This window comes from Thalassophryne amazonica, chromosome 13, assembly GCF_902500255.1.
Source record: "Thalassophryne amazonica chromosome 13, fThaAma1.1, whole genome shotgun sequence".
Lineage (NCBI taxonomy): Eukaryota > Metazoa > Chordata > Actinopteri > Batrachoidiformes > Batrachoididae > Thalassophryne > Thalassophryne amazonica.
The window spans coordinates 55,646,884-55,669,701 of NC_047115.1; the positions used below are offsets into that span (position 1 = coordinate 55,646,884).

Below are 22,818 nucleotides of genomic sequence, written 5' to 3' on the forward strand. Positions count from 1 at the left end.
CAGTCCACAGTCACCACCAATCTGCACATTTTAATTGTTTTTCTTTTCATTTATTCACTCGTTCATCCATCCATCCATCCATTAATTCATTCATTACCTGAGTCCGGGTTGCAGTGGCAGCAGACAAAGCAGCTCACTCTACACTTGCCTGTTCTCGACCAATTCCTCTATCTCTTCCTGAGGTGTTCCCAAACTAGCTGGGAGACATAATTCGTCCAGTGTATTCAGTGTACTCCCTAGGGCCTCCTCCCAGTTGAGCGGCTCTACTTCGCGGCCCTCTTGAGTATTCAACATTCTCACCTTGTCCTTGAGTGTCCAGGCATCCTTTGGAGGAGCCTCATTTCCATCACTTGTATCTGTAATTTTTTTATTTATTATTATTTTGGCCATTACCCAACATTCATGATGATAGGTGAGGACTGGAGCCTAATTCAGCTGGTAAATCGAGATCCTCCTGACCAATTACAGAGTAATCACAGTTCTCCGTCTCTCAGGGAAAGCTTATGCCAGGTGCTGAAGAAGAGTCTTATACTGACAGCTGAGTCTCAGATTCAGGAGGGCCAGTGCAGGTTATGTTCTGGTCATCGAATATGGACAAGTTGTTTGCCCTTGCACTGATTTTAGAATGAGCTTGGGAGTATGTCCTACCAATTTACATGTGTTTTGTGGACTTGTCAGTCTGGTGTCTATACAACCAAAGTGGGAGTTGTGTGTGCATTCCATCAAACCTGTGTCTGGTGGGTATAGGACTCCGCCAGCCTGTCCATTGTCGCGAATCCTGTTTGTGATTTCCACAGACAGGATTCCAAAGCACCATCACAGCTAATGTGGTTCTGTTGGCTTCATCAAACAGTGAACTTTGACGCCCACCGGGAAATTTTGAGGCAGAGTGTGAAGTGACGAGGATGAACATCAGTACCTCCAAATCTAAGGTCATGGTCCTTTGTCAGAAAAGGGTGGATTAACCCCTCTGGGTCAGGAGAGTTATTGTCCCAAGTGGAGAAGTTGAAGTAACTCGGGGTCCTGTATGGGAGCCTATCCCAGCAGGCATAGGCCATGAGGCAGCGTACAACCTGGACAGGATGCCAGTCTATAGCAGGGCCACATATAGACAAGCAAACACATTCACACCTGCATACACACCTACGGACAATTTAAAATTTCCAATTCACCTAACCTTGGCTTCCTCCCACATTTTTTTGGATGTGGGAGGAAGCCAGAGCACCCAGAAGGAACTCATGCAAACATGGGGAGAACATGGAAACTCTATACAGAAAGGCCTCAGGTGTGAATCGAACCCCCGACCTTATGTCACATGTGTTTTTTTGTTTGTTTTCTTTTTGAGTGCACCTTTCCAAGGTTATTGTAATGCAAAATTGTTTTGTTAATTTTTCCTACAGCAAGAAAATATATACAGCACAAATATGTGAATTTGAATTGGTTCTTATTATATCTATGTCCAGAAGGTTTCACGTTTCATTAAACTGCTTTTTAAAGAATAAACAAAACCCAGTGGGCTTGAGTAAAAACAGGAAAAATGTATTAACGGCTCATCATTGCATATACAGAACAATAATATAAAAAGGATAAGGGCTTGTTCAGTAAAAGTGCTGCACAAAATAATGTCTTGTTGTCAAAGTGGTATCCTTGTAGTCTTACATTCATGAGCCATAAATGCTTTCCCGTTGCAGGTCTTACAGGGAAAAAAAAAAAACCTTTGTGGATTTAACTCAAAATAAAGTGAAAAACTCACAGGATTTCTGAGTGACTCACCTGGCCTGCAGTGGCAGACAAAGCTATTAATAAGATCTTGGCAAATAGCGCCATTGTGGCAGGGAGCCGAGCAACATTCGTTAACATCCACTTCACAAAAATCCCCCGTGAATCCTGGTGGACAGCTAAGAAAACACACAGAAGCATTCGTTTAAAAAGTGAAGCATTCTTACAGTGCAGGTGCTTGTTGGAACGTTGACACACTACATCCCACAAAACCTCCATCATCAGGTGATATATAGATAGATAGATAGATAGATAGATAGATAGATAGATAGATAGATAGATAGATAGATAGATAGATAGATAGATAGATAGATAGATAGATAGATAGATAGATAGATAGATAGATAGATAGATAGATAGATAGATAGATAGAGGATACTATCTCTCTCTCTCTATCTATCTATCTATCTATCTATCTATCTATCTATATATATATATATATATATATATATATATATATATATCTCAAAGGAAAATTTTGAAATTGAAAAATTTAATTACCAACAATATCCAGATATTCAACAAACTGTCAATGCCACTTCATCTTAAAATGCTTTTAAATCATATTTTTCATTCTACTTTTAGCACATGCAGTAACACACAGCCTCCAAATTCAGCCACCAGAAAGACAAACCACTTCATCATGGTGCCTGGATAAACACAAAGACATCCAGCTATAAAACATTTGGTACAACCATAAACAATAAGATCAGTCCAGTCACTTGAAGGAAAAGCAGCCTGGGAGAGGAGCTGGTGCATGACCAAGATGAATGGAACATGCCAATATAACACTTTGGGACATACAGTGCCTTGCAAAAGTATTTGGCTCCTTGGTATTTCACTAAGTTTAATTTATTTGTGCCATTTCAAATACAAAAACTAAATCAGGCTTCTCAGTATAAAAACTGCTAACATTATCTTCCTTAAACTGAAACTCAAAGCAAATTTCTACAACTTGATATAAAATATAAATGCCAAGATGATGGATTGCATAAGTAATGGGTCTCTTTGGTATAATACCCATAAATAATCCATTTTATTGTCAGTTTTCTTCAGACAAGTCAGGGGATGGATACATGAACATGTCCAAGTCACTGAATATGTCTTGGACTTTATTTACATTAGTTATGAAGAAATACAAACAGTGTAGCGCTCTATGGTAAATCTGTGTGGAGGAGACAGTTCTCAAAAACTGAGTGACTGTGCAAGAAAGAGAAGAGCAAGAAGGAAAAGCCACCAAGACACCCAGACAACACAGAAGAAATCATAGGCTTCTGTGGCTGTGATTGGAGAAACTGTGCATAGTTCAGCTACAATTTTTCAGATGGTACATCTGAGATGCAAGCCTGGATTTGATGTTTTGGTGAAAGAAAATCAACATTGCAATGCTAATCAGATGGAGGATTCAAATTTAAGCAGTTCTCTTGCAAAGAAAGGATACTGTGCCCAGTGCCAAAGGGCACAAGTGGAACACTTATATGAGCAGCAACCATCCAACAGGGTACTATGAAGTGAAGTGTTTGTGTCCTCATTGTGTTCCCAACACCCCTCAGCTCCCCCATATTCCAACAACAACAACCTTGTCCACGCTGTTCCAGTATACCGGATTTCTAAGCCTCAGTAAAGTTACCTGCTTATTTACAACAAATATGCAATGAAATTAGTGCAACAGGACATAAGACTATTAGAAGATTAGAAGACTCTGAAAATGCTATCATACAGACTCTGACAAATCCTCAACTGAACTGCCATCATTACACCTCTGTACTGAGGAATCACTGGATGGAGACACTGTTAATATAATTTTAATGCTTATTTATTTCTTTTATTCTATGGACTTTGTTGTGTCTGCATTAAAATAAATAAAATAATACAACAAAGTGGAGTTAAATAAAATGACCCCTGCTCACAGACAACACGCATGTAGTCTCACGTAAAGTTAAATATAAATAAACATTTTGTAGACAGCCAAACATTCTCATTTACAGTAATTAACTTATAAATTGTGTTTAATCATGATCATTTTTACACCAAACAGCAATAATAAATGTGAAAATCCTTACTGAATGTGTCTTATAAAGCTTTGTATCCAACAACACAATGGAACTGAAATATAATTAAAATATCTATATCAGCCATTATCCTGAACAGCTGATAAACTATTAGAGATGCCTTATCTGTAAGTGGAAGAAAATATTTTATTTTAATGAGCAAATAACGTTATCAATAAAACATGTGCAGTAGCGGCTTAAAAGTTCTCTTTGTGTTCTAAAGGTATTGTCTACACTGCTGTAATATTGTATATTATTCCTATAGTACGAATGTATTTCTCACTTCATTGTCTAGTGTTGTTCAGTCATGTTAAGCATGTTACATGTGTAGAAAAAAAAATACACAAAGGAAAAGCTTAAAATGAAATCTGTCACCAGTGTTGACTTTAAAATGATTTAATTCAGTCCACTTACAATTTAATTCAGTTTATTTATGTAGCACCAAATCACAACACACAGTTGCCACAAGGTGTTTCACAAGGATAAGGTCTAACTTTACCAAACCCCCTGAGCAAGGACATAGGCAACAGCATAAAGGAGAAAAAAAAAATAAAATCCTGTGTTTTTTGAGGAAGAAACCTCAAGTAGACCGGACTCAGAGGGATGATCAACTTCTTTGGCCATTTTACCAGTAACAGCAATGAAATAAACAGAGTACAACAAAGAATTGTCAAACGTGCAAAATAAAATATAGAAACCATACACCCTGAGGCCGAAAACCATACACCCTGAGGCCAAAGGCCAAAAGGTGTATGGTTTTCTTCAGGGTGTATAAAGCCATATTCATTGGTAAAACAACTTGATAACGATTTTATCATATACCTATAAATGATAAATGTTGTATGGTTTTCTGAAGGGTGTAAAAAGCCATATTCATTGGTAAAACAACTTGATAACGATTTTATCATATACCTATAAATGATAAATGTTGTATGGTTTTCTGAAGGGTGTAAAAAGCCATATTCATTGGTGAACAACTTGATAACGATTTTATCATATACAGTGGTCCCTCGTTTATCACGGGAGTTACGTTCTAAAAATAACCCGCGATAGGTGAAATCCGCGAAGTAGTCAGCGTTATTTTTTACAATTATTATAGATGTTTTAAGGCTGTAAAACCCTTCACTACACGCTTTATACACTTTTCTCAAACAGGCATGAACATTTTCTCACTTTTCACTCCTGTGTAAACACTCAAAGTTCAAGCCTTAGTAGAAAAAAAATAGAATGTTTTCCTATAAATAATTATGATGGCTTTTAGAACTAATGAATTTAATTTTAACGATCAACCTACAAGGTTGGACACGTAAGAAATTATTAATAGTGACTCACCAGTATTTCACAGTTCCTCTGACCGCGCCTCTTCGTCGTGCGCTGCTCCGCTGTCCGGATTGGCTGATTACTCGGGTGGTATGAAAAATATTACCCGTCCGCAAAAACGGTGTATTGGTATTTATTCTTTAGTGTTTTATCCAATCATATTGGCGTATCATTTATAGGTATATGATAATACTTAATATTACTTATAGCTCAATTCATTTAGTGGATAAAATTTTCAAATGGTGCTATGAAAATATTTTATCAGACTTTTTATTTAATTTTAACTGAATGATTATGCACAACTGCCCTTGTATTATTATGCATCACAGGTCACTTAGAAAGAAATAAAAGCAGTAATGTAGCCTTTTAATGAATTGATGCATTTTACTATTTGACAGTTATATTCTTATTCTTGTTCTTGTTCTTGTTATGCGCAAATATGCGCAAATTTACATGTAATGTAATGTAAATGTCCATTTCACACCACTTAGTAGTAATGCTAATACACTTAACTGCCGTTGTTTTTTTGAACTGATTAGCTGAATTGACTTTTTGATTATTTAAATATGTAATTGTCTGAGAAAAGAGGTCGGGCCCATGCAGGATGATGTCATAAGATGTCATAAGGGGCTTGGGGACCTTTCTCAACCACCGTACTACACACAGTAAATGATTACCTTTCAGATACGGAGTTGAAATAGGCTGTATCAATTATGGTTCCTGAATATTTAGCATTAAAAAATGGGTACTTTGGCTATCAGCTACCCCTCTTTGTATGTATTAAATGTATTTATCTTGCATATAACAGCTTTTGAGCTTTCAGGTTTAATTGATAACATGGTAAACAAAAGCAACCTATTTAGAGCTGCAGTATTCTACATCACATGGAAAAATGTCACTGTGCATACATAGCAGAACGTCAGTATGTTACAAAATATAATTACGTAGAATTTATCCAGGGACCCGATGTGTGAAATGTGCACACTAGAACAACATACACTGTGTATTTAGATATTCTTCATCACTCATGGGACAGCATGTCAGCAAATAAACACAGTTTACCTGCAACACACATTCAAGAGTTGTACAAGTGTGCAGGAGGTGTTATAAAATGTCAGTTTCAATTAAAGATGAGCACTGCGTCAAACAAACAGAAGGTGTTGGGTCATATGATAAAATATTTATATTTATTTGCTTTGCTACATGCTTTGCTGCATTTTCACAAACTGTAATTGATGCAAGTGCCATAATTTGCAAGCATCAACCTCCTTACAGTTTGTGGTAGAAACGACACACACATTTAACTTATATTCATAAAGACATGACAGGTTTTAAGCACCATGTCTCACCTGCATGTGAAGTTTAATCCTTCACCGTCGACACACGTTGCTCCATTAAAACAGAGAGAGGCATTTACCGAGGCCTGACTGCAGGCGTCTATGTCGATCTCACAGGTTTTGCCCGTGTAACCAGCTGGACAAAAGCATGCATACTTGTCTAGGAGGTCAACACATGATCCTGCATTCAGACACGGGCTGGACGCACACTCCTGTTAATAAAAAGACAACAAACACATTCAATGCGATGCAATGCAAAATGCTACATTCACATTTTGACTGTAGTATTTTGACATTACAGAGTAACATATGTCACATGCCATAGAACACAATGTACGTCGACATTATTTGACCTTTACTTTGCAAACCAAACATTCAACACAGTCAAAACTATTCCATTTATTAATCTTATTAGTTCAACCAATAATTTGCACCACTTTTTACCAAAATTGGAGCAACTTCAACCTTTGACTCCTGTACAAACTGAAACTGACCTTTGTCACTATTCTTAATGTTTTTAGCCCATAACTCCATAACATTCCATCATAGATAGCCCAGACCTTTTTGGAATCTTTGTGATCAGACACATAATGTGGTATAGTTTTCAATATGATTGGCGCATTTTTAAATTTTGACTCCTGCGTAATTCTTCATTGACCCCTACCTGGCTGTCATATTGCATTTTCAAGTGGCCAGCTCTTTTTCTCAAACACTGATTTATGAGAACATCCATGCCAAATCTGTTGCTTGTATCACCATGTAAAGGATTGTTTCAGTTACAGTATCTATTCAAGACTGAATGAACACACGACTGATCCTTTTAAAAAACAAACAAAAAAATACTTGATCTATGCAATATTTTAAATGGATGAATCAAGCAATCAATGCCAGCAGCATTTGAAATGGTCTTTTTCAGTGGTCTTTGTTCTATTTTGTTTGCTAGACTGTTTATTAGCATGCTGTATGATTATTTTACAAAGTTCCTTATATGTACATTCACATGGACATATTTTCATAAGATTTTGCTGATGTTTATACTGATAAGGTTGCATCCAATTTCATTCATTCATTCATTTTCTGACACAGTATCTGGGACTGGATCACGGTGGCAGCAGACCAAGCAGCTCAATCCACACTCCCCTATCAGACGAGATCAGTATTTTCAAACTGGTATGCCCTTAAGAAGTGGTACAACCTTAAGCCTATACTTGGCCTATACTTGGCCAAGTCCTCTAACTCTTATTCGGGAGTCCCCAGGCATTCCCAAGCCAGGTGGGAAACATAATCTCTCCGTCATGTCCTGGGTCTTCCCAGTAGCCTCCTCCCAGCTGGACGTGCCTGGAATACCTCCCTAGGGAAATGACCAGAGGGCATCCTCACCAGATGCCCAAATCACCTCAGCTGGCTCTCTGAGTCTCTCCCAGATATTTAAGCTTCTCACCTTGTCTCAGAGTGTAAGCCCAGACACCCAATGTGGTAACCTCATTTGTATCTTGTTCTTTCGGTCATAACCCAAAGTTCATGACCATAGGTTATGATAGGAGCATATATCAACGGGCAAATTGAGAATCTTCTGGCAGCAGAAACAAACAGCAAATACCAAATGATAATGATAATAATGAATACAGACTAGAAATAGACTATATGAAACAAATCAGACTGTTCAAAGCATTGAAAGGTTTTGTTTCTTATTGAAAGATATTCTTTTAGGGGTTATTGGTGCATTGTGTTTTCTTTTTGGTACAATATGAATAAAAACATGGGGAATTTTGCCTGATTTCATATGCTGTTTTTCAGCTTGCGGGAAATGTTGATTTCCGTGTTGTCACTTTAGGAACCACCCGCCAGAGCCACTTTGGCTAATGTGTTGAAGTGAACGGGAAAAATACAATTTTTTTTTACAGTTGGAATTGGGTGTTTTTAATGGGGTTGCACAGCGAAAACATCAAAATGGTGAAGTGTGCTTTGGCAGGGTGCAGCCTCAGCTCTTATGATGTTTGTAAGATGGACCGTTTTCCCAATGATAAGATTTTGAGGGGGAAAGTTGGAGTGTTTTTTTTTTTGTTGTTTGTTTTTGTTTTTGCTGAAATTAAGTAGGAACAGTGTAGGAATGGTCTTCAAAAAAAAAAAAGAAAGATATAAACTAGGATTCTATCATTTCCATTCATGTGGCGGACTCGGTGGTGGAGGACTCGAACAAAGTGTTTGCCTCTCCTGACAGCATGTAGCCAACCGTGTTCGTGCCACGTCACACCATGCTTAGCTAAACTATTCTACGTGCTGAGTCAGCTCATCTGGTGGAGGAATGCTGCACATCTGTTTGTAAGTGCAACCATAGAATGTTGGAGAGAGAGTGATGGCAAGTGACAATGGTGGATGGCCGTTTATGAATAACGGGAGAGCCGTGGACCAGGGCTGTCAGCCCACGCAACCCATGCAAACACAGGGTGAACAAGCAAATGCCACACAGAAAGGCCACAGGTGGGAATTGATCCCATGACCTTCTCGCTGTGAAGCAACAGTGCTAACCACTAAGCCACTGTGCTGCCCATGATGGAGTGATACATAGTAAAACAAAAATCAACAACAAAACAACACCACCAACAACCCACAAAACAAAAACAAAAAACACACCTCTTAAACCCTAGGGTCCCCAAATTTGGGGACTTGCCCTGTTTTGGAACATTTGAACACTCATAACTAACCAATGCTGACACCAACATACACTTATTATACATCAAAATGTCAAGTGAAGTCTCCTCTACAAAAATATCCACTTCAATCACATATCAACTAACAACAGCTGAAACGCCAAGCAAATAAAGACATAAATCAGAATTAATTTATTGCGGAAAAAAAAAACTCATTTACTCCTACCAAGTATTATTTACTTTCAATTTTCTTGCATCCACAACAACCCTTGGACCTATCTTTTAGCTGATCCAAACTTTTGCATTTTTGACCTTGTACAAGCTGAGAAATAAATCATAATGTATGGGTATGTGATTTTGGTGAAATAGGCTCTAGGGCTTAAGGGGTTAAAGACATGGGTATATTGGTGTTCTTTGCCTCTACTGGTGGTTGGCTCTCACTGCGGTATTGTATCACTTCCTGTTCCGGAGCACAGCGGTGTTTTTCTGTATCTGTTAGCTGTTTAATCTGCGCAGTTAGATTGACCTAGTTATCTAGATTACGATTTGTTTCCCAGTGTAATCTTTACGTGCCTTAACTAAAGCACTCCCTCTGCTGAATCACCTCTAAATTATTTACACATTATTCACTTTGCGTGTTTTTAGGAATCCGCTAGCTTAGCGTAGCTACTAGCTCTTAGCTGATTTAGCATGGCGGCTTCTCCTGTCTCTCCCGCACTTTTCTGCTCTGGGTGTGAAATGTTTAGTTATTCCTCGGCCTCCTTTAGTAGTAACGGTACTTGTAATAAGTGTAGCTTATTCGTAGCTTTGGAGGCCAGGCTGGGCGAATTGGAGACTCGGCTCCGCACCGTGGAAAATTCTACAGCTAGCCAGGCCCCTGTAGTCGCTGCAGACCAAGGTAGCTTAGCCGCCGTTAGTTACCCCCTGGCATATCCCGAGCAGCCGGGAAAGCAGGCTGACTGGGTGACTGTGAGGAGGAAGCGTAGCCCTATACAGAAGCCCCGTGTACACCGCCAACCCGTTCACATCTCTAACCGTTTTTCCCACTCGACGACACACACCCGCCGAGGATCAAACTCTGGTTATGGCGACTCTGTTTTGCGAAATGTGAAGTTAGCGACACCAGCAACCATAGTCAATTGTCTTCCAGGGCCAGAGCAGGCGACACTGAAGGAAATTTGAAACTGCTGGCTAAGGCTAAGCGTAAATTTGGTAAGATTGTAATTCACGTCGGCAGTAATGACACCCGGTTACGCCAATCGGAGGTCACTAAAATTAACATTAAATCGGTGTGTAACTTTGCAAAAACAATGTCGGACTCTGTAGTTTTCTCTGGGCCCCTCCACAATCGGACCGGGAGTGACATGTTTAGCCGCATGTTCTCCTTGAATTGCTGGCTGTCTGAGTGGTGTCCAAAAAATGAGGTGGGCTTCATAGATAATTGGCAAAGCTTCTGGGGAAAACCTGGTCTTGTTAGGAGAGACGGCATCCATCCCACTTTGGATGGAGCAGCTCTCATTTCTAGAAATCTGGCCAATTTTCTTAAATCCTCCAAACCGTGACTATCCAGGGTTGGGACCAGGAAGCAGAGTTGTAGTCTTACACACCTCTCTGCAGCTTCTCTCCCCCTGCCATCCCCTCATTACCCCATCCCCGTAGAGACGGTGCCTGCTCCCAGACTACCAACAACACCAGCAAAAATCTATTAAGCATAAAATTCAAAAAGAAAAATAATATAGCACTTCAACTGCACCACAGACTAAAACAGTTAAATGTGGTCTATTAACATTAGGTCTCTCTCTTCTAAGTCCCTGTTTGGTAAATGATATAATAATTGATCACATATTGATTTATTCTGCCTTACAGAAACCTGGTTACAGCAGGATGAATGGTTACTTTAAATGAGTCCAACACCCCTGAGTCACACTAACTGTCAGAATGCTCGTAGCACGGGCCGGGGCGGAGGATTAGCAGCAATCTTCCATTCCAGCTTATTAATTAATCAAAAACCCAGACAGAGCTTTAACATTTGAAAGCTGACTCAGTCTTGTCCATCAAATTGGAAGTCCCAAAAACCAGTTTTATTTGTTATTATCTATCATCCACCTGGTCGTTACTGTGAGTTTCTCTGTGAATTTTCAGACCTTTTGTCTGACAGTGCTTAGCTCAGATAAGATAATTATAGTGGGCGATTTTAACATCCACACAGATGCTGAGAATGACAGCCTTAACACTGCATTTAATCTATTATTAGACTCTATTGGCTTTGCTCAAAAAGTAAATGAGTCCACCCACCACTTTAATCATATCTTAGATCTTGTTCTGACTTATGGTATGGAAATAGAAGACTTAACAGTATTCCCTGAAAACTCCCTTCTGTCTGATCATTTCTTAATAACATTTACATTTACTCTGATGGACTACCCAGCAGTGGGGAATAAGTTTCATTACACTAGAAGTCTTTCAGAAAGCACTGTAACTAGGTTTAAGGATATGATTCCTTCTTTATGTTCTCTAATGTCATATACCAACACAGTGCAGAGTAGCTACCTAAACTCTGTAAGTGAGATAGAGTATCTCGTCAATAGTTTTACATCCTCATTGAAGACAATTTTGGATGCTGTAGCTCCTCTAAAAAAGAGAGCTTTAAATCAGAAGTGCCTGACTCCGTGGTATAACTCACAAACTCGTAGCTTAAAGCAGATAACCCGTAAGTTGGAGAGGAAATGGCGTCTCACTAATTTAGAAGATCTTCACTTAGCCTGGAAAAAGAGTCTGTTGCTCTATAAAAAAAAGCCCTCGGTAATGCTAGGACATCTTTCTACTCATCACTAATTGAAGAAAATAAGAACAACCCCAGGTTTCTTTTCAGCACTGTAGCCAGGCTGACAAAGAGTCAGAGCTCTATTGAGCTGAGTATTCCATTAACTTTTAACTAGTAATGACTTCATGACTTTCTTTGCTAACAAAATTTTAACTATTAGAGAAAAAATTACTCATAACCCTCCCAAGACGTATCGTTATCTTTGGCTGCTTTCAGTGATGCCGGTTTTTGGTTAGACTCTTCTCTCCGATTGTTCTGTCTGAGTTATTTTCATTAGTTACTTCATCCAAACCATCAACATGTTTATTAGACCCCATTCCTACCAGGCTGCTCAAGGGAAGCCCTACCATTATTTAATGCTTCGATCTTAAATATGATCAATCTATCTTTGTTAGTTGGCTATGTACCACAGGCTTTTAAGGTGGCAGTAATTAAACCATTACTTAAAAAGCCATCACTTGACCCAGCTATCTTAGCTAATTATAGGCCAATCTCCAACCTTCCTTTCCTCTCAAAAATTCTTGAAAGGGTAGTTGCAAACAGCTAACTGATCATCTGCAGAGGAATGGTCTATTTGAAGAGTTTCAGTCAGGTTTTAGAATTCATCATAGTACAGAAACAGCATTAGTGAAGGTTACAAATGATCTTCTTATGGCCTCGGACAGTGGACTCATCTCTGTGCTTGTTCTGTTAGACCTCAGTGCTGCTTTTGATACTGTTGACCATAAAATTTTATTACAGAGATTAGAGCATGCCATAGGTATTAAAGGCACTGCGCTGCGGTGGTTTGAATCATATTTGTCTAATAGATTACAATTTGTTCATGTAAATGGGGAATCTTCTTCACAGACTAAAGTTAATTATGGAGTTCCACAAGGTTCTGTGCTAGGACCAATTTTATTCACTTATACATGCTTCCCTTAGGCAGTATTATTAGACGGTATTGCTTAAATTTTCATTGTTACGCAGATGATACCACGCTTTATCTATCCATGAAGCCAGAGGACACACACCAATTAGCTAAACTGCAGGATTGTCTTACAGACATAAAGACATGGATGACCTCTAATTTCCTGCTTTTAAACTCAGATAAAACTGAAGTTATTGTACTTGGCCCCACAAATCTCAGAAACATGGTGTCTAACCGGATCCTTACTCTGGATGGCATTACCCTGACCTCTAGTAATACTGTGAGAAATCATGGAGTCATTTTTGATCAGGATATGTCATTCAAAGTGCATATTAAACAAATATGTAGGACTGCTTTTTTGCATTTACGCAATATCTCTAAAATCAGAAAGGTCTTGTCTCAGAGTGATGCTGAAAAACTAATTCATGCATTTATTTCCTCTAGGCTGGACTATTGTAATTCATTATTATCAGGTTGTCCTAAAAGTTCCCTAAAAAGCCTTCAGTTAATTCAAATTGCTGCAGCTAGAGTACTGACGGGGACTAGAAGGAGAGAGCATATCTCACCCATATTGGCCTCTCTTCATTGGCTTCCTGTTAATTCTAGAATAGAATTTAAAATTCTTCTTCTTACTTATAAGGTTTTGAATAATCAGGTCCCATCTTATCCTTAGGGACCTCGTAGTACCATTATCACCCCAATAGAGCGCTTCGCTCTCAGACTGCAGGCTTACTTGTAGTTCCTAGGGTTTGTAAGAGTAGAATGGGAGGCAGAGCCTTCAGCTTTCAGGCTCCTCTCCTGTGGAACCAGCTCCCAATTCAGATCAGGGAGACAGACACCCCTCTCTACTTTTAAGATTAGGCTTAAAACTTTCCTTTTTGCTAAAGCTTATAGTTAGGGCTGGATCAGGTGACCCTGAACCATCCCTTAGTTATGCTGCTATAGACGTAGACTGCTGGGGAGTTCCCATGATGCACTGTTTCTTTCTCTTTTTGCTCTGTATGCACCACTCTGCATTTAATCATTAGTGAATGATCTCTGCTCCCCTCCACAGCATGTCTTTTTCCTGGTTCTCTCCCTCAGCCCCAACCAGTCCCAGCAGAAGACTGCCCCTCCCTGAGCCTGGTTCTGCTGGAGGTTTCTTCTTGTTAAAAGGGAGTTTTTCCTTCCACTGTAGCCAAGTGCTTGCTCACAGGGGGTCGTTTTGACCGTTGGGGTTTTACATAATTATTGTATGGCCTTGCCTTACAATATAAAGCGCCTTGGGGCAACTGTTTGTTGTGATTTGGCGCTATATAAAAAAAAAATTGATTGATTGAATTGATTGATTGACTTGTACATTTATATCCGGGTGCGCATGGAGTGTACACTCAAAAAAACTGACTCACTGGATTGGATTTAAATATATAATAATAAATAAATATATGTAGACCCAACTAAATTAAATTAAATCTTGCATGGATGTGCTTTTTGAGTTGGGGCTACATACAGTATATTTGTTAGATGGAAATCCTGCACATACTTGAATTGAGTGCATCCAACAAGTCATTTTTTTGAGTGTATGCAACAGCCCTCTGATTCCAGCCCAGTCTCACGTTTTTTTTTTTTCATGCCCCCGTGACAAAATGGGTCAAATTTTCGTGACAGGGCTTTTTTTAATTCACTATTACTAACCCTACTCCCACCCCCAACCCTAACCTTAACCATAACCTAATCTTACTCCTTCCTCCACCCTAACCATAACCACCCTGACACCCCCCCGCTTCAATTTTAATTTCGTGCAGCCATCACGGAATGAATGAGAATGAATTTGTGCTGCCGTGACGAAAATGAGGTGCTTTTCATGACAATATCATGAACCAATAGATTAATGTATATTTCATGCTGCTGAATCACAACTTGCCATGAGACCGGGTTGCTGATTCCTTTCATTGTTCATGCAACTACCTGGTGTCATATTGATGCAGGAGATTTTGTATTTATTGTGTTTTTTGCATTTGCCGGTGTTGGCTTGGAAGAGTTTGGCTATTGCACAATTTACAATCTGCCGCACACATTAACATATGAATGCCAACATAAAATACTTTTTACTATTAAAATCATACTATGGATGAGTATTGTATTGCCCTGTACAGGGTGTGCCATGGCTTTTGCCTTATGACTGCTGGGGTCAGCTCCAGCCCCCAGTGACCCTTGATCTGGGTAAGTGGAAATAGAAAATGGCTGAATGAATGAACGAGTATAATATTAAACATTTGCATGTGTAATGTTGGTAAAGTCAATAAGTATGAAATAAAATGCACTGTGCGTTGTAAAATAGAGAGAATAAAAGGAACATTCAAGGAGAACAATCAATTATCACTGCACAAGGTAAGGTTTAGTCTATTAGTTCCTAGGCTTACCACTTCCATATTACATGATCCTGGTTGTACATTAAGCTTGTTGTTCAACCATGTAAAGAAATCAATACAGTTAGAGATACCAAAGGCCAAACAAAGGCTATATACGAGGGCTGTCCGTAAAGTATAGGTCCTTTTTATTTTTTTCAAAAACTATATGGATTTCATTCATATGTTTTTACGTCAGACATGCTTGCACCCTCGTGCGCATGCGTGAGTTTTTCCACGCCTGTCGGTGACGTCATTCGCCTGTGAGCACTCCTTGTGGGAGGAGTCGTCCAGCCCCTCGTCGGAATTCCTTTGTCTGAGAAGTTGCTGAGAGACTGGCGCTTTGTTTGATCAAAATTTTTTCTAAACCTGTGAGACACATCGAAGTGGACATGGTTCGAAAAATTAAGCTGGTTTTCAGTGAAAATTGTAACAGCTGATGAGAGATTTTGAGGTGATTCTGTCGCTTTAAGGACTTTTCACAGTGCGAGACGTCGCTCAGAGCTCTCAGGCAGCGTCATCAGCCTGTTTCAAGCTTAAAACCTCCACATTTCAGGCTCTATTGATCCAGGACGACGTGAGAGAACAGAGAAGTTTCAGAAGAAGTCGGTTTCAGCATTTTATCCGGATATTCCACTGTTAAAGGAGATTTTTTTAATGAAAGACGTGCGGACGGGTCCGCGCGTCGGGACGCAGCCGACGCAGCGCGGCGGCACAGGAAAACACCTCCGTGTTGATAACCATTTGTAAAATCCAGGCGGCTTTTGATGGCTTTCAGTGGAGTGAGTATATGAGAAATTGTTTATCAGCTGGAGATGTTCCAACTTGTCCTTAAGGCTTCCAACAGAGGTGTTTTTCCTGTGGCGGAGCGTCGCGGCAGCTGCAAGCCGACGCTGCAATCCGCCCGCACGTCTTTCATTAAAAAAATCTCCTTTAACAGTGGAATATCCGGATAAAATGCTGAAACCGACTTCTTCTGAAACTTCTCTGTTCTCTCACGACGTCCTGGATCAATAAAGCCTGAAATGTGGAGGTTTTAAGCTTGAAACAGGCTGATGACGCCGCCTGAGAGCGCTGAGTGACGTCTCGCACCGTGAAAAGTCCTTAAAGCGACAGAATCACCTCAAAATCTCTCATCAGCTGTTAAAATTTTCACTGAAGACCAGCTTAATTTTTCGAACCATGTCCACTTCGATGTGTCTCACAGGTTTAGAAAAAATTTTGATCAAACAAAGCGCCAGTCTCTCAGCAACTTCTCAGACAAAGGAATTCCGACGAGGGGCTGGACGACTCCTCCCACAAGGAGTGCTCACAGGCAAATGACGTCACCGACAGGCGTGGAAAAACACGCATGCGCACGAGGGTTCAAGCATGTCTGATGTAAAAACATATGAATGAAATCCATATAGTTTTTGAAAAAAATAAAAAGGACCGTTACTTTATTGACAGCCCTCGTAAATGATTCTTGGTCACTCAATAAATTTATTAATGAGGTTCAACTTACATCAATGTTTGTTTCACCATGTTACCGTCCATCCCAAATCACACAGGCAGGAGTAAGAATATATTCCATCCTTACAGCTGAGAAGAACAAAACAGACAAGGTCAAGCTTAATTTATCTTCAAAGACTTTGGGACATGAACTAAAAAGCATTTACATCTATCTGTAAGTCTTTTGAGCTGTGGTCTGCGTGATCCTTCGAGAAATGTAATCTTTTGAACAAATGAGTGTTTCCTCCTTAATGGATTTAATGACTGTGATTTAGAGACCACTGAGACAATGTGAAAGTGCATTGCATTAGCTTCTTGTAGGTAACATCTGACGTATGCCTCCGCTCAAGATACTGGCAAGAGGTGTAATTAAAAATAATTCCATGCTAATTCTCCATAATTTGTCACGTCTATTTTTATGAGATACAGAAAAATCAGTACCTCCATGAAGACAGGGTGCTGACATGCATTTGTCAATGTTGATCTCACAGTTGACTCCACTGAAGCCACTGGGACACAAGCAGTGATATCGATTTGGTGCATCAATACATCGCCCACTATTTTGGCAGGGGTTTGAAGCACACTCATCAATGTTAACTTCACACCTTGCCCCTAGAAGTTGAACCAAATTTAAGTAAGCTCTTATGTCACAATGCAATCAGTCATTTCTACCCTTCTGAAACACAATGGACACTTGTAGCTACCACACCTTTTGGTACACCCAATAAGCTCCTGTGGTTGTTCACAAATTAAGAGTCCAGCTGCAGTTTTATTTTCTGAAGCCTGGTCTACCTGTAGTACTGCTGATTGTTCACACATGTCAAGTGTCTACTGATGTGATATTTTCAACAGATGTCGGTAACAATCCATGTAATCCACACATACAAAGAAATCAAACCATAGATGTCCATAAATTATGTGTTGCAAGAGCAGAGGTGGTGGGCAAGTGGTTAGGCACTTGGTTTCAGTGCTGAAGGTTCCTGGTTAAAATACTACCCCTGTCACATTTCTTCATGTAATGTGGAGTTGAGTCAGGAAGGGCATTTGGTGTAAAACTTGTGCCAAATCAACATGTAGATCTGCTGTGTCGACCCTGAGTAAAAAAAAAAAAGGGAGCAGCCAAAGGGACTTACTTTTACACATGAAAAAAGTGTTGAACACATGAAGAAAGGGAGGTGCAAAATGACATGGGAAAGTCCAACACATCAGCTGAAATCAATAATTAGAAGAAGTCCTGCCCCTTGTCAGTGCAAATTAATGTCAGCTGGTTCAGTCCCAACTGATGGCCTATAAAACGATGTATATATATATATATATATGGAAGCAGAAGTGGAGCAGAAGGGCAAAAGCTTGCTTGATCTTGATTTTCAGTATGAATACAGACCGTAAAAGCGGGACCTCACAATCCTTCTGACTTTTGGGTGAATTTGACACCTGCCGCAAGAGGGTACGATGGGCTTGCACAGCGCACACTCTGTCACTCAGCCTCTGGTGTGCACAGTTGTAGCAACAGGTGTACGAGGTGTTGGAGGCAGGTATGATTTTACATGTTTTGCACACGATTCCTGCTTCATGCGCAAATCGATCAAATTTGCACTATGTGTGAAGGGGCCCTAAAGGTTGTTCTGCAAGACATTAAATAAAGTCCAGGAAAAATGCTGCAGTTAACCCTAATTCAGACAACAAAAATCATTGAGTTCTGTGCAACACATCCTAAGGGCTGACTTGTGTCTCTTTCCATACAAAATTCAGTCTCAGAGTGAACTAACACCCCAGAGACTTGAATTCAGGTGGTTTTCCGGAAAACTGGAGACGGACAATTTGTTTCTTCGGAAACTTCAGACGATGAGGTTACATTGATCATGTGGTGTAAAAGATAAAGGGTTAAAACATCAAAAAGGAAAGGCTGAACTAAAAACTGGTCACACATGGTCACAGCAAAGTATGCCGACATACTGTGCCACATTTGTCCACCTCCACTGGACTCCGGCCTGGGAGGGCTAAGGAAATGTTGTTATGTAATAACTAGGGATGGGTATCGAGAACCGGTTCCTTTCGGGTATCGTTAAAAAATTATTCGATCCACCGACATCAATAACCTTTTTACTTAACGATTCCCTTATCGGTCCTTCAGAGTGGCTGTTGTTTTTGGGGGTGTTTGTCAGGAAAATTATAATTTCTCTACATTGATTACAGACCCTGCAGCAGGTCTGTAATCAACTTTTCTGCAGCGCGGCTTTGCTTTGAACCTTGAACCAATCGAAGCAGTGATTCGCAGATCGAAGCAGTGCTTCGATCATTGCTTCGTTGATTAATTTTTTTCCCCCACTAAACCCTAAAGAGCATATGGCTGTGAGTATTATTTACCTTTTTTATGTTAAACTGACCTGTTATAGTCTTCTGAAACAGTTGATAGATGTATTTTATAACAAAAACGGGACCGATGCTAACACTTAGCATGACTATGGCACTTTCAATGTTAAAATTAGCATTAAGCAGTTGCAGCTGTCAAGTGTTTGTTGTCGTAAAAGAGTCAAATGTATTACAAATTGTAATATTTTTAAAAATTATTTTTGTTTATATATTAATAATAATAGCAAGCACAACAATAATAGTAATAATAACTAATCTAATGATTATATACAATTTCAGAGAAAGAGACCAAAAGAACCTGAAAAAAAAACACAACAGAAAATATAAAACCAACTAACAATGAACATACATAAATAAATAAATACATACATACAGAAATAAATAAGTGTTTCCTGTGAACAGTGAGTGACTCTTACACCTCCATTTCATCCCTGTCTTATTTAAGTTTAATGACATGTTTGTTTCGGTCAAACCATATTTTCAATGTGTTAATTTCTTCAGTGATTTCCTCCAGAACTATCTGCCAAGCTAGAAAACTGCTGCGTCCTAGTAAGAGCAGAACACTACTGGAATGAATTTGAATAAAGAAAGTTGTTTTTTTTTCTCACCAAAATGGATGCTGTAGTTTATTGTCTGGAATAGTCCCAGATTGCATTTCAGAGCTTCTAGAATTCAAACATTTTCGTGCAGGTGGTGTTTTTGGGTTTCAGCTTTTTTTGTTTTTCACCACTTTCATCCCTGAATATGTGAAATTGTGAGTCACTTTTGTGCAGATTAAAGTTACTAACTGGGACTCCTGTCTTGTTGCGAGAAAGAAATGAGAATCGTCCTCCGTTCTGTTCACACAGCTCCAAACGCTGCGCGGCTCTCTGCCGAGTCAAGTTAGAATGACAGAATCCAGTTGGAATTAATAACTTCAAAGCGAAACACTGTTTTGTTTATTTTTATTTATGTCCAGAGATCAAGGATACACTGACCAATTTCATATTTATTTACTTTAAGACTCAATGAAATACATAGAAAACCTGTAAAGCCTACTTTTAGTACAAAATTCACAAGAGGTATTGATAAGGGAATCGATAAGGAATCGGATGGATAAGTAGAATCGATAATGGCATTGATATCGATGAAATCTTATCAATACCCATCCCTAGTAATAACATGTATGTGCCTCTGTGCGAGCGTCAGAGGCTTGGTGCAGTACAGCAACGCAGCTGAACGGGATGTCACTGCTGTAATAATATAATATAATACACATATTAATACACGTTCACCTCTTAAGTCTGTAGCAGGTATGATGTGGAAATGTTTGCCCAGCACATGACGACATAAATAAACATGTAACTCACATCCGGTACCTCGCGCTCCACAGTGCAGTGCAGACAGCTGGTCAAGTCCCTTTCACCCAGCTGCGTTGCATGCTGGCAATATTGATCAGATGACAAAAGCATAATCCATCTTGGGTATGAATAAATCCCATGTGAAGTGCTATCCCACAATGATAATCCAACAGCATTTGGGTTAAGATGCGTATCAAGTGAAATGTCACAAAAAAAGAGCTTATAAAAAGAGAAAAGAGAAAGTTCACTGGCTGCATCTGAAAGTTGCGCAGATGTGGGAAAGTTGGTGCACTGCCAGCACAGTTCAACAGCAGTTACGGAGTCCAGCCAGACAAATAAAATCTAGCAATGCAAGTATATACTGATCAAACACCTAAAGGGATTTTTCACCGGACTGTAACACAACAAGTGATCACTAACAGCTGTCAGCCTGTTTGTGTGCTCTCTGGATGGACACCTCCTGTGCTCACATGCACCCCACATGTTCACGCAGAGTGGCTGGTACAGAGTTTATGAAGACATATACACTCAGATGAACGAACATTTTGGCCACACACTTGCACACTGCTTTGATCACCTGTTCTACACACGCAGGCACACGCGGCTCATTCAGCCATTGTGAACACACGCACAGGTGAGTGGACACACACTCATCACTTGGATCACCTGTTCTACGCTTGTACATGAGCGCACTCCATCATGTGAGACACATACTGATGAAAGGTCAGTTTAGTGCAAGAAATGTGAGGACGAGCAGAGATTTGATTGCGTGGGTGAGTGAGTGGGTGAGTGACAGCTCCAATGTCGGTGCCGTCTGACAGCAGTCTGTGTCATCTGACTGTTGTCTGAAATATGTTTGGGCTGCATTCTGTAGGTGTAGGTGCATTCTGTGTCGGATTATGGCGCTATTTGCTGTGTCAGAATGGCTCCTCCACATTCTTGCTATGTGTGACGTTGGCTTAAAAAATGACTGCAATTATGGCCTTAAACTGTCTTCCAATTAACATGAGTGAACATAATGTCTACATAAAGCTGGGCTCACCAGCATCACAGACTTTCTGTTTTCTGCACACCTTTTATAAAGTAATCACAGACTGGCAGGTTTGAAAAAAAAAACGAACAAACCCCAAAACATTAAAGTAATGGCTTGAATTAAAAAAAAAATGTGTATTGAACCCGGACATTTTTTCGTAGCTCTTCCACACAGATGTTCGGAAAACACAGCAAGATGGCTTTTAATGTATAGTGTTTATCAGAGCCATAATCCAAAGAGGCATTACCTTGAATCTCATGGCCCAGTTTTTTTTGTTACACAACATCAACAGCAACATCTGATGCAGTTTTATGCCAGCAGTAACTGTGATAATCAGCTGCCAGGTTCAGGACGTATAGCACCTAATGAAAACACAGGACTTTTAAGAGAGCACATGGCCCTTACGTGCCGACCAACTGCTGGATTACTGACTTGGAATAAATCAAATGAAAACAAATCATTGTAAGGGGTTCTGCAATACTTTACATTTTCTCTTTAATTTAGCACAGTCATTGATCATGAATATATATTAAACATATCAATTAAATATATTTATACCATGGTCAGTGAGAATTCCATGTCGAACTGGCGTGCATTATTTTTGTGTATACACACACATAGTTCAGCAAGTTAAGTCACTGTTATAATCACTCCGCTCTGGTCGTCTCCATAGCAATGCACAAATCAGTTGGCGCAGATCGGCTGTGTTTTGCCAGGTGAACAACAGAAATTTCGATAAAACATGGATTTCCAAGTGAATTTTAATATTTTTGGCCAAAATAAAACATTTGAGGAATGGGAAGAGGAGGAGAGCAAACGAGAAGAACAGCAAAAGCAGCGGCATAAAGATTTAACATCGGACGAACTGGACAAGATTGAAGACAGGAAAGAAGAAGAGAACAGTTGCCAAGGATGAAAATATCTTGAGACTGGCATAAAATAGTCCCAAATACTTATTTTGATCAAGTTCTGTTAACTTAAATAAATATTTGTGTGCTAGCTCACTGTGTGGGACCATGGTATAAGTGGATTAAACAACTCGAAGCTGTGCATTATATGGTTTGAATGCACTTTGCATATATATATATATATATATATATATATATATATATATATATATATATACGCAAATTGGATGAAATCTTGGAGCAGATGCGTGCCTTGCAGTTGAAGTTGAAGGTTTCAGAGGCTGGTGAATTTTCTTAATTCATAATTGGGAATACTCTTAATTCATAATTAGGATTTGGTTGTTCAAGTGGAACTGTTAAAAGTGTTTTTCACTGCTCAACCACAACACCCCAGGCTTATCAAGCCTGAAGGAC

The 22,818-nt window shown here is 39.5% G+C and overlaps 1 protein-coding gene across 1 annotated transcript in view; it reads right to left on the reverse strand.

The window, feature by feature from the left end:
• eys (eyes shut homolog) overlaps positions 1–6,693 on the reverse strand; it is a 251,241-nt gene extending 244,548 nt beyond the window's left edge. The window contains exons 1-2 of the mRNA XM_034185116.1: positions 6,500–6,693; positions 1,774–1,898 (exon numbers count right to left, since the gene is read on the reverse strand). The gene's annotated coding sequence lies outside the window, so the exon portion shown is untranslated. The remainder of the gene's footprint in view (positions 1–1,773; positions 1,899–6,499) is intronic.
• Positions 6,694–22,818: the final 16,125 nt, after the last annotated feature.